Genomic DNA, 13,076 nt, shown 5'->3' on the forward strand with positions numbered 1-13,076 from the left:
TGTGCAGACAGTGGAAGCAGGAGAGGAAAGGGTGGGCGCTGCACGATGACTTCAGCTGATTATCATCCTTCGGAGCACAATTAGCCTTCAGCTTTCAGGATATTTTCACAAGATAGAATTCTGCGGTGGCAGTTGCTTTTTTCTGTTTTTTTTTTTTTTTTTTTTTTTTTGTGTGTGTGTGTGTGTGTGTGTGTGTTTTTCCTTTCAGCACGTTTAAGATGTTGCCTTTTTGTCTTCTGGTGTCCATTACCCCTGATGAAAAGTCAGTGGTAATTTGCATCACAGTTCTTATGCTCTAATGTGTCTTTTTTCTGTAGCTACTTTCCAGATTTTTTTTTAATCTCTGATTTTTAAAAATTTGATTAAGATATGAACGGTAGTCATTCATTCTGTGTGGGACTTGTTGAGCTTGGATTTGTGGGTTTAAATTTTTCATTCAAGTTGGAAACTTTTGGGCACTGACTCTACTTTTTTTTTTTTCTTTCTCTCATTTTCAGAGACTCCAATTACAGGTATGTTTGACCCCTTGACATTGTTGCACTAGTCAGTTAGGAACTATTGAAGTTTTCAGCCTCTTTTCTCTCTGTTCCTGAAACATTTTTCATTGCTCTGTCTCCATAGACATTTTCACTGATCTTTTTTTCCTTAGGGCCTAATCTCTTGTTAGGTTTATTTAGCAATTAAAAAAAAAATCAGCACCAGAAATTGCACTTTTTAATAGTTTTCATTTTTCTCACCACTATGTTCTTTTTTGAAAGTACTTGAACATATTTAAAGTACCTGTATTGAAGTTCTCTTCTGAAAATTCATCTCTGTGATTCTGGGTCTGTTTTATACCGATTTTTCTCCTGATGATGGCACATTTTTCTACTCTTACATATTTAATAATTATTTATTGATGCTGAACATTTCGAATTTAATGATGTTAAACATCAGGACTTTTGTAGTCTTTTAATGATGATGTAGTTGGTCTTGGCTAACAGTCATCTGAGTATCAGGTTTGTCTTTAAAGACTTCCATTTAAACTTTGTTATGGTGGGTCTAGAATAGCCTTAATTACTAAGATAAAAAGATTCTTAAATTTCTAATGAAATCTCAGGGTGTTCATTAAAGCTTTTCTATTCTGGATGTTAGGTACTTGAATGTCTCTTAGCCCTGTGGGAGATCTAGAAATTGTTAACTTACAGCTCATGGTAGGTGTCCTTTGCCAATACTCATAGAGTTTTATGTGGCCTGTGAGCTGCTTGGTATTCAGCCAGACTCAAAGGTACCCTCAGATTTCCTGAGCTCTTTCTAAGTACTTTGTCTTGCAAATTTCAGCCCTCTTGCTCTCACTGACTGCAGATCACTATTTCCTCAAAACAGTAATTTTGGCTCTATTTAAGGAATACTCCATAATCTTCTCAGTCTCCAAATGAGATTTACCTTTCTCCCCTGCAATGACATCTTTGAAGAAGGCTGTTGAAGTTGTATGACTCCCTTCAAATGTCTCTCTTCTGTTGAGGATCACAGGTCCATGTTGCCGCTTTTCAGTGTCTGAAAACAGTTGTATTATATATTTTTCCAGTTTTCAAGTTGTTTATGGCAAAAAATGTGTTGTATCAGTTAATCCATCATGATCATGGTCATCTTTTACCTGATACATATATATATATGTGTGTGTGTGTGTGTGTGTGTATGTGTGTGTATATATATATATATATATATATATATATATATATATATATATATATATAATATGTATAAATATATATTATATATAAATAACATCTATAAATTATGAATGTGTATTTTATATATATATTATTATATGTGTGTGTGTGTGTGTATATATATATATACAGTTACCTTATTGAATTCTATTATGGCTATTATTATTCACAGGATTACTCATAGTTTTTCAGTTAGTTTCTTAAATTTCTCAATAGATTCTTTACAGACATTGTGTTTCAACAACCCCTTTCCAGTTGTTACACTCTCATTTATTTTCCAGTGTAATATTATTGGTTTATAACTTCAGTACAGAGAGTTGATGGCTGGAATCTTTGTCCTCTTTTCCTTGGCATTAGCCCACTAAAATGAGGCTCAGTTTCAGACTTTCTTTTGTAAATGTGTGCATTTATATGATATGTTCCTTATTCTCTTCTTTTGTTAGTACAACCCTTTGTATGGAATTTGGATTCGATACATTTCTGTTGTTTATGTTCATGTAAAATTAGTTTTCTTGTCTATTTTGAATGAGCCAGGATTCAAGAAAACTTTGCTAGTAGCTTTAGTTTACTTAATTTCATGATTACATTGGTGACAGTTTTAGGATTATTATTCTGAGACTAATTCTAAAAATGAATAATTAATGGATGTTTTTATTTATCATTCCCTGTGTCCTTAAGAAACAGAATTCTTAGTGTGGAATAAGGGTCATAGAGATGAAAAAGGAGGAGTTTAGTAAAATCTCTAATCTTGAGGTTTGATTGAAAATATTAGTGAAAACCTAGGAAGTTGTCACTGGGTTGGCTATTGTTCTGGTGTTTTATGTTGGAAGGAGCTTGGGTATGTATTTTTCCTACCTATACATATTCCCTACCTCTTTCCACTCTGAAGACCTGAATACAGTGACTGATGCTTTAGTAATGAGACCCAGATTATGATCCTGAAATGTCATGCCCTCACTGAAAGCTACTTAGGTTTAGCGGTGATATTGCTGAGGTCTGAGACAGGAAACGTACAAGCTGAGAATGGCGAATCTTATCATGTCAGTAAGAAAGTAAGCTATCAAAGACCAGTGGAGTCAATTCAGGATTGTCCAAGGGCCAGCTTGGCCAGTTGACCGCTAACCGAAATGAGACCACTTGAATTTCAGTAATTGTAATAATCAGAGCAGGTTGGATGGATCGAACTTATTTACATCTGTGGGTGTGTTGTGATATTGAAAAGAGTTATCTACCTTCAGAGGATTATGGAAGTTAACCCATTATCATGAAAACTGGTTATAAAGGGAAAAATTAAGCAGTTATCCTATATTATTAACTCAACCACAGGTAACCAGTGAATGAGTGGAAGTATTTATATACTAAAGTATTCTAACTAACAAACACAAGTGAAGTAACAGAATTCAAATCTCAGCTTTTTAAACCAACGAAAAATGGTTAGATACAGGTGTTAAGCTTCAGTGGTTGCTAAGATCACAAAAAGAGATAGCAGAAATTGCGTGTTTCCTAGAGCCTTGCCATATTCTACTTACAATTTTCCAAAGAGATCAAATCTGAGTTTGATCTAGTCTCTGGACCCAGCTGCCATTTTGCAGGAATGACAGAAGACAGAGAAACATGTTGAACTGCACCATGAAGGTCCAGACGTGGGGGACAATTACAGCCCAATTCTTCAACTGCTTAACTGAAAGGAAGAGAAGGAGATTGAAGTAAGTGGGAATAGAACTGTCTCTGGGGATTGAATGAAAAATGTAAATTTGTAAGCCAAATATGTCTTCTTAATTAAAGGACTAACTGACCAATTATTTCTACTTGAGAGTCTGAATGCTTGATTTGATCTCAGAAACACTCATGTTCTATCTTTCTGGGGAGAGGATGTAGCTCAGTAATAGAATGCATGCTTAGCATGCACGAGATCCTGGATTCAATCCCCAGTACCTCCATTATAAACAAGCAAACAAACAAAACCAAACAAACCTAATTACCTCCACACTACCTCCAAAAAGTGTTAACTCTGAATTCTGTGATCAGTGAATATACACTTGAAAAACGGTAGCAAATGAAGGCATTTAGAAAATATGTACCTTTTTTAACAAAATAATTGGCCCCTTCTTTCTAGACACCTCCATTCTCCTGTCCATTTGAAAACAATAATTGATCTTTAAATATTAAGCTTAAGCATTGCACTCTCTCCTTCAAAACCATTTACAACTTAACTAGGCAGAACTGAATATCTCATCCCCTGGGCTCTGCTATAACCAATATGTAATTTCATAAAAAATAATTCAAGGTTCTGTTGCTCATTTTGTCACCTGGTTTTTTTTTCCTCCTTGACTCTAGCCTCTGACTACAGAAAAAGTTTCTTACTCATTTTTGTAAATGTAGCACACAGCATTCTGCCAGCAACACAGATTATAATTTTTAAAAAGCATGAAAACGAAACAAAACAAATGTATGCCATAAAGAATTACTAAAATGCTAACACCCTTGTAACCATGACTCAGATCGAAAAATTGTGCTTTGCCAGCCACCCAGAAGCTCCATCCATGTGTCCCACCACAATTATAAACCCTCTGTCTCCCCATGAGTAACTATTATGCTGAATTTCATAATGATCACTTCATTTTTAGTTTTATAACCCAGATATGCATGCTTTTATTTTTTCCCCTTTTTAAACTTAGTATGACTTTTAAGTCTCTTTTAATAGGTCCCTCATCAGTCCTTTTCTCTCCTTGCAATTTATCTATTGACAAACTAGGCTGTAGTTTTTCTCATCATCTAGACCTTGCTGATTACACATTCATGGTGCAGTTCACCATGTTCCTCGGCTTCTGAATAATACTTGCAGGTAATATTAAAGCAAGTATGATGAGTACTTCAGGAATTAAAGGCATAACTATCTATGGTCAAACCTAGATACATTGTAATTGTGTGATAAATTACCTCTTACCATGTCGAAGGACTTGCCAAAAGGAGCTTTACATGCTGAGCAAAACTATTTTTCTTTCCTTTTCATACAGTAATATATTTTAATTTTTATGTCATTGTCAAATATAAAACTTAATTCAGTATATCGAAAGGGATTGAAAAACTTGCTTTTGTAAATTCATGGAATCAAAGCTGTGGATAAATTTCAACCTGCAGTTGAGGGAATCAGGAATGAGAAAAATCACGTAGCTTGTTCACTGTCAGCATGTTCCCGGCAGCGTTGCAACTGGAATCTGGTTTTTATAACTCCCAGCCTTCCCTACGCTCATCTGTAAGTGACTGAAAGCTTTGGGCTGGGACAATGTTCTCTGGGCTCATGTTCTATGTATAGCATCCGTCTCTTTGGTTGTGACTTGACTCCTACAAGGTTCCTTTTCCTTTCCCGCAGGAGCTTTAACCTGCAAGCGGATAAAATCTACCATTAACCTGCCTCTCTTCCAGGATCTAGTCCCTAGATAAGTCTCCTCTCTCTGCTCTATTATTATGTGGTTCAATGGTGGTGTTGCTCACCTGCAGTCCTGTAAAGGCTTCTTTTCTAATGTTTAATTGCTACTTTTGCTAGGACTCAAATAATACATTGTAAGTTTTTTAATTTGATCAGGAATGTATTTTTAGTAAACTTTTTATTTTAGAAGGAGTATAGATTTATAGAAATGTTACAGAGGTAATACAGGAGTTGTCATATAATCTCTCTCTAGTTTCTGCCATTGTTAACATCTTATGTATTCATGGTGCATTTGTCAAAACTAAAATATCAACATTGGTTTGTCACTATGAACTAAACAAGACTTTACTTCAATTTCACTTTTTTCCACTAATGACATATTTCTATTCCAGGATCCTCTAGAGGATCCCACATGGCAGTTACTAGTCATGTCTCATTAGTGCCCTTTGTCTGTGACACTGTCTCAGTCTTTCCCTGTTTTTCATGACCTTGGCAGTTTTAAGGGGTACTGGTCAGGTATTTTGTAGAATATCTCTCAATTTGTATTTTTCTGATGTTTCAACCACGACTCCACTGAGGTCATGGGTTTGGGAGATGATAAGCAAATAAGTGCAGGGCCTTTCATCACATCACGTCAGTGGGAACACACCAGCAACGTGACTTACTGTTGGTGGTGCTGACCTGAGCTCCTGGCTGAGGTGGAGCTTCCCAGTCTTCTCCACTGAAAAGTTATTTTTCTGACCTTTTCATGTGCTATTCTTGGGAAGCAACTCACTAAGTTCAGTCCAAACCTAAGGGGGAGGAGGGCAGAATTAAGTTGTTTTTAGCTCTTTTGTAAGGAAGATTTATCTCTTTTCTTCTATTTATTTATTCAGTAATTTATTTTATCAGTGTAAGCTTGAGTATATTTATATTTTGAGTTAAAACTATCATCACAGTATTTATTTTGATATTCAGTTGCTCCAGCTTTTATCATTGAAATCAGATCCTTGTTGCAAACTTTTTAAGAGATAAAAGGCTCTTCTCAACTATCACTATGGGAAGGAAAAGAATTGTTGGGTATTGATAAATTCCAAAAAGAAAAATTTAAATTACTGTGATGGATTTTGCTAGTGAAAAAAAAAAAATCTTTGGAGACAGGGAGGGTATATAGCTCATGGTAGAGCATATGCTTAGCACAAGGTCCTGGGTTCAATCCCCAGTACCTCTGTTAAATGAATGAATAAACAAACCAACCAACCTAGTTACCTCCCTACCCACCCAAAAATCTTTGGAAAATATCACACAGTCCCCATGCACTTTAACACTCAATTTTAAAATTAGCAATGTTTTGCCACACTTTCTTATCTTTTTTGTCCTTATTTTGGAAATTTGATTAAATATTTGAAATCAAATTGCAGACATTAATATTTCTTTTTAAATATTTCAGTATGTCTTTATAAAGAATGTTTTCTAGATAACCACAGTGCCATTATCATAACTAAAAAAATACCTTAGTATCTACTAAACTCAGTCCATATTCAAATTTCTTTTATTGCTCAAAAATCTCTTCATATAGTTTGTCTTAATCAGCATCCAAAAATATGTCCACACTTTACAATTATTAGTTATGCCTCTTAAACCACTTTTAGTATAAAACATCTCTTATGTCCCCCTCCTCCAACTTTTCATTTTATCTACCACTCAAAAGAAATGGGTCACATACGGATTTGTGTCTATTAGCTGTATTCTTTTAAATTGAAAGTCAGAACTAAAACCTTTCAGTGTCAACTTTTTTGGTATGAATGCTTCACCAGTGGTGGTGTTCCTCTCTCTTGCAGTGCACCACATCAGGAAGAGAATGGTGACTGATTGGAGAGCCTAAGAGAGTTCAGTGGGTAGAGATGGTAACAAAATGACTCCTGCATTGTATCATTGTGTTTTTCCCCCAGTGATGAGCTTGGGATGTACTCATACCATGTAAATATTCAGTTCCTCATCAACTATTCACATATCTAAAGCATATCTTCATTATCATTGTCCAAATCTGTCATGTAAGTAGCAGGGCACAGTGATATTTTCTCATTCTATAATTCCTTCCTTTCAAATTCCATGGGTTTTTCTGTAAAGAATAGTTATGTCCTTATTGACCAGAACTTTTTGGTTATTCTGAAATACAATTCGTTTGAAGAACCTGACTGGTACTTAAATGTGTCCCTTTTGTAATTACTGTGATTTACTTGATAGTAATGAGTGGTTCCCCTAGCACCCGTGATAGTTTGTGAACTTACTTGTTCTCTTTTTGAGTATCATTGTAAACTCATGGGGTTTTATATATTCAATATTTTAATTATCATTTACAGTTATTTTTCTTCTTGATGCCCGAATTGTCTTATCTTTGTCCTGTGAGATCAACTTCCAAGTGGCTCCTGTGCCATTTAGGGCTAACCCATTAGTCCTTTTATTGCTTCCTGGCTTTCTAGTACATGCCCACCTACTAGAGCATATTTCTTGCCTCAGCTCTAGACTCAGTTGTATCTCCAAGGAGCCTTAACTCATTTTAATTAGAAACGGTATTTAGAATCCAAAATGAAAGCATTATGGTGCTCTTTGCTGCAGAGTTGTCATTGCTTTTAGAGTAAAATACACATTTTGAAAAGAAAGAAAGTTCATACTTCTTTAATTTTATGTATTTTTCACACTGAAAAGTATCTCCTAAATATTTTCCTATTTGCTATATCCTACAAGGTACACAAAATAATTCCTAAATAGCAGTAACAATATTACATCTAAAACAAAGCTGCTGGATAACATCTACATTTTTTTCTTGCTGTTCTTTTTGTCCTTACAGTATATCATACTGAGGAGTTATATGCAAAATAAAGGGTTCTTAATTTTTTTTTCTCTTGTTCTTATGTGACTAAGTTACTATGAGTTAAAATTATATATTAAGATGTAAATGAGGGAAATATTGATTCTTTTCCTGCCATCCTTCCCTTTCCTTTCTGTATATATATATATAAAATCTGTCCAGACAAATGTATATACACACACACACACATAATTTTTTCCAGTGTTTCTTTTTGTAAATATAAACATGTATGTTCATAAAGTTCCCCCATTTTACAATACAAAGTAACACATTCTGTCTGTATGCCACATCTTACAATTCAAAATGTTCCATGTGTATTAAAACATTCTATAAACCTTACTCTTCACCTTACATTTACTTAACAAATATATACAGATCACTCCACCCCAGAAAATACAGATTTCCCTTATTTATTTTCCCATTCTATTGTGTATCTCAGAGTCAGTGATCCAATCACTTGCTAACATAAATAGGGCTGTAGTCAATAGCCCTGTTGTTATATCATTTCCTTTTCGTACTAGTGTATTTTGGGGATAGATACGGTATTCTGTGCTCCCCACACCAACAAACAATTGTTAGGGCTTCAGCTGATTGTTCCATAATTCAACTCAGTTCTGACAGTATCTACCCAGAGAGAGCATCAGATTCCAAAGGTTGAGGGCTTAATCCTACAAGACTGGCCCCAACCCCCTTCAGATGTCAGTTACAAGCCCAGGTACTTCTGATGGACTGGCTATAGTTTGGAGGTTCCAACAACCCCTTCCTTGACTTCAGACACTAGACTTCTGATCGACTAGCTATATAGCACAGGCTTCCATGACCCTCTCCTTGGGCTCAATTAAGTTGATAGAGCAGCTCACAGAACTCTGAGAAACATTTTACTTACTAGATGACTAGTGAATTATGAAAGGATGTAACTCAGGAAGAGCCAGATGGGAAAAGATGCCTAGCGTAAGGCGTGGGGATAGGGTGCAGGCCTTCCACACCGTCTCCAGGTGTGTCACTCTCCCCAGATCTCCACGTGTTCTCTCTACACCCCTTCCTTTTGGGCTTTTGTGAAGCCTTCCTTACATAGGCCTGGCCAGTTAAAGCTTGACCATTGGCAATTGATTCAACCTTCAGCCCTGCTTCCTGCACTTAGGCAATTCCAAGGGTTTTGGGAGCTGTGAGGGAGGAACCCTGGACAAAGACCCAGTAATAAGAGAAATGGTCATCTGAAGAACCAAATGCATATTTCTTATAAATCACAGTATCACACATGGGTTTGCTGAAATTAATGGTAAACACTGTGTTGAAAATTTCCCTCTTAAGGGTATAGTATTCTGCATTTTCACCAACAATGAAGATGAATGCTTGTTACCTTGCAGCCTTACCAACAAATTGCACTTTCAAGCTTTTGGATTTTTACTGAGAGGTTTAAACTGGTCCCTCATTACTTTTCTAAAATTTTTGTTTTAGTGTGTGTAGGTTAATTTTTAATTAACTTTTTATTTTGAAATAACTAAACACAGAAAAGTTGTAACATAATAAAGTCAGTTACAGATACCCTTCACTTTGCTACTCTTAAGGTTAATATTTTACATGATAGTAAACTTACCAATACAAGGAATAATGATACAATATTGTATTTTTAACAACTTCAGTGAGACAGCTTTGATACATAAAAAATTATATACATTTAAGGTGTACAATTTGATGTTTTGATACATGTATACATGGATACTAGAGAGGTAAGTGCACCCAGAGAGATACAGCAACCAAGATGTGGAGAAGCTGCTGGAACCATAAACTTATAGGACATTTAAGTAGTAACTTTGGCAAATTCCTGAAGTTGAGTGGAGGCTAGTGGGAGGGTGAAAAACTCTTGGGAGCCACAGCTTTAGGAGAACCCCACATTTTTATGGGCTTTCCTTCCAGGAACCCACCAGGTTTTTATGGTCAAAGTCCAAGAAAGATTCCCCTCCTGGCTCTGGCAGAGAGAAGGATAGAGTAACCATTATGAAACATGCTCAGAGCCTTCTTCATAACAAAGGTATACTTTCTCAGGGAAAGGGTTTGCCAGATCCCAATTCTGAAACTTCATCTGGCTGAAGGAAGGGAACCCACTTAAGCTTTCCTATCTTAAAAGTGGTGGGAAAACCACAAGCATCTAGAATCGGGGCTTCAAGGAAATTGACTTGAGAATGTTATATACAGATAAAGGAGTTGGGGGACTGAAGGCAGAAAGGCTGCAGAAACACTTGTGAAGGTCATAACTCCAAGACACAGGCCCATCAAATGATTGAGATTTAATCAGAGGATCATAGAATGTTCCTCTTTGCCCCTACCTTACCACCACACCACAAAGCTTTGGTATAATAAAAGTAGATAATAGCTGAAAGAATTGTGACATACAAATTCTATGAGCAGGGATACTTAGCAAAGCACAAAGTCAAGCGTGGAGATCCAAACAAGGACACTGGAAAAACAAATTTAGACTCTCCCACTGTCTCATTGTATGAGAAGTTGAATGTGAGTTTCCCCTCTACAGAATAAAAGCTCTTCATGGAGAAAGACCATATTGTTTAATCTTGGCTCCTTCTGCTCGGCAAATCAATAAGATGTCAGCAAAGTTTTTTGAGTGAAGGCACAGGTAAAGAAAATAAGCACGTTATCATATTATGAGAATTTATAAAGGAACAACAAGAAATCCAGGGGCTTAAAATCTTAATTTAAACATATTTATTATTTCCTTGAAAATACCCACTTACAAATGTTAATATTTCTTCCAGTGTACATAGTTCACATTTACTATAGATGAGTGGCTAAATCAGAGGTGGCCAGCGATGATTAAGTACATATTACAGTTGTAGGCATCTCTGTTGGAAATATCCAGTAATTTTGTTATTTTTAATTTCATGAACATTTCACACGGAGTCCTGGAGTGTTTCTGTAATGAGACTCCCTCCTAACTCCACATGCTCCATATTCACTCACATCACTTTTTTTTTTTAGTGTCGCATTTTTATTTTAACTTAATTAGGAATGTGCATTTACAGAAGAAATGACACAAGTGGTGCAGCCACCCCAGGACCAAGACAGTAGCTTCTCCCCTAAGCTGTGTTGCAAACTCCAGTATAAATCCCCACCAAATGTAAAAGCCCAACTTCAATTCTTCATCAAAAGGTGCTGGTGAATGTTGTCAGACGCCTTCTGATATAGATCCCCAATCCAATGGACAGCAGATGAGAGAGCAGAAGAGACAGAAAAAAAGAACTGCTAGAAACTGCAGAGAAAATGTCCCCATCTTCGTAATACTCGTGTTCCTCATGCTGAGTGTGCTGGGGCACCTCAGGTGTTTGAAGAGGAACTCCTTGGGTGGGGCAGGGATCTTTTCTGGGCGATTTGACCAACTGCATATCTGGTCTGATTTCTTCAAGATGCTTTGCATGTCTTTCCTTCTCTCCACATGAACTTCCTTGGACTGAGCTGTTTTCTCCTCCAATACTACGTGAGTCTCTTTCAGAAGCGCTGTAAGCATCTGGTGGGTCTGTGTGCGAGGCGCGTGGTCAAAGCGCGAATCCTCCGAGTGACTCCCTCCAGATTCAAACTGGGCATCCAGCAGGGGTTTTTCCACGTTGCCGTCATAAATAGAAACAGCCTGGACCAATGCTCCCGTTCCCACAGTTCCCAAAGAGTAATCCTGCCTGAGGGCCACGCCGGCGCTTCTCCTGCAGCCCAGGGTCTCTTTCCGCAACGTGACACCTGGGCCACGGCGCTTCAGCGGCAGGGCGGCGTGGACGCCTGCGTCGGGTCGACGTCGGGGTCAGGGTCTGCGTCGGGGTCGCTATATGCGTCGTGGTCGGGGTCTGCATAGGGGTTAAAGTCGGCGCAGGAGTCGACGTTTGCGTTTGGGTCGACGTCGGGGTCAGGGTCTGCGTCGGGTCGACGTCGGGGTCGGGGTCTGCGTCGGGTCGACGTCAGAGTCGGGGTCGATGTCAGGGTCGCTGTCTGCGTCAGCGTCGGGGCCTGCATAGGGGTTGGAGTCTGCGCAGGAGTCGACGTCTGCGTTTGGGTCGACGTCGGGGTCAGCAGGTGCTTGGAGGCTGGAGCGGGAGCCGGAGCTTCGAGGAAGCTGGAGCGTTGGTCCCAGCGGCTGGCACGTCCTCGGCCCACCGCCCTGAGTGAGTCTCAGCACACGCGCCACTCTTTTTGAAAAGGTAAAGACAGCTGTTGCTTTGGTGATGTTTTTACATTTCCTCTGTGGTCATGACTGTCCGTGCTGATATTTATCAGCAGTTACCTGTGACTCCAAGTTTCCTTCCATGATGGGTCTCTATGTAGTCATTCTTAGGAAGCGGGTGACAGAAACGACCTTTGGGAAACAGACCTAATGCAAAGCTTCTTTGGTCAGTTTTACTTTGCTCTTTGAACCTGGCAACGCTCATACCCACCTTGCCTAAGCATTTGTCAGAAAAGGTTGGTTGGTTTGCTTTATTTTGTTGAATACTAGAGTATAGATGGCTAAAATGAGTTGTGTCTGGGATATGGTGCTGATGTAAACATGGAAAGAGTTTCCATTGAAAGGAAACCCTTAATCCAAATAACCTGTGTATCTAGGAGAGAGACAGACAGGTAGACAGACTGTCTTCAGAAACCCACTTAAAGTATTGCTTATTAGATTTCTAATGAAGACAGGAGACTCTCAAATTCTAGGAATTCACAGAAATAAAACTAAAAGTAATATATATATATAATACATAAATTATATACTTTGTATTTTAAACTGCTTTTTCGTTTCATGTTTAAACGTGGCTCACCTGAAGTTCATAAAAATGATTTAATTATGAGAAATTGACATTTTCTTTCCACCTTTGTCTAAGAACCTAAGAGAAAGAATATTTCAAGTCACATTAGCACTTGGTTCACTGGGAAGTTAGATTTTTGAGCAGGGATGGTTCAGGGCGTTTTTTTCATGATGGGATGAAATATTCTTTCAGGCCCTTTAATTCTCCTGCTCTTTTTTTGTGCCCATCAAGCAAACTTGGTCTTTCGAGTACCTCAGTTGCCTTGACATTGAGAAAGAAGTGTTTTTGACAGAAGA

General features: G+C 37.7%; 1 pseudogene; it reads right to left on the reverse strand.

Annotated features, from left to right (window-relative positions):
- Positions 1–10,772: 10,772 nt before the first annotated feature.
- Positions 10,773–11,847, reverse strand: LOC105084044 (BCL2/adenovirus E1B 19 kDa protein-interacting protein 3-like; annotated as a pseudogene).
- Positions 11,848–13,076: the final 1,229 nt, after the last annotated feature.

The sequence above is a fragment of the Camelus bactrianus genome, chromosome 23, assembly GCF_048773025.1.
Source record: "Camelus bactrianus isolate YW-2024 breed Bactrian camel chromosome 23, ASM4877302v1, whole genome shotgun sequence".
Lineage (NCBI taxonomy): Eukaryota > Metazoa > Chordata > Mammalia > Artiodactyla > Camelidae > Camelus > Camelus bactrianus.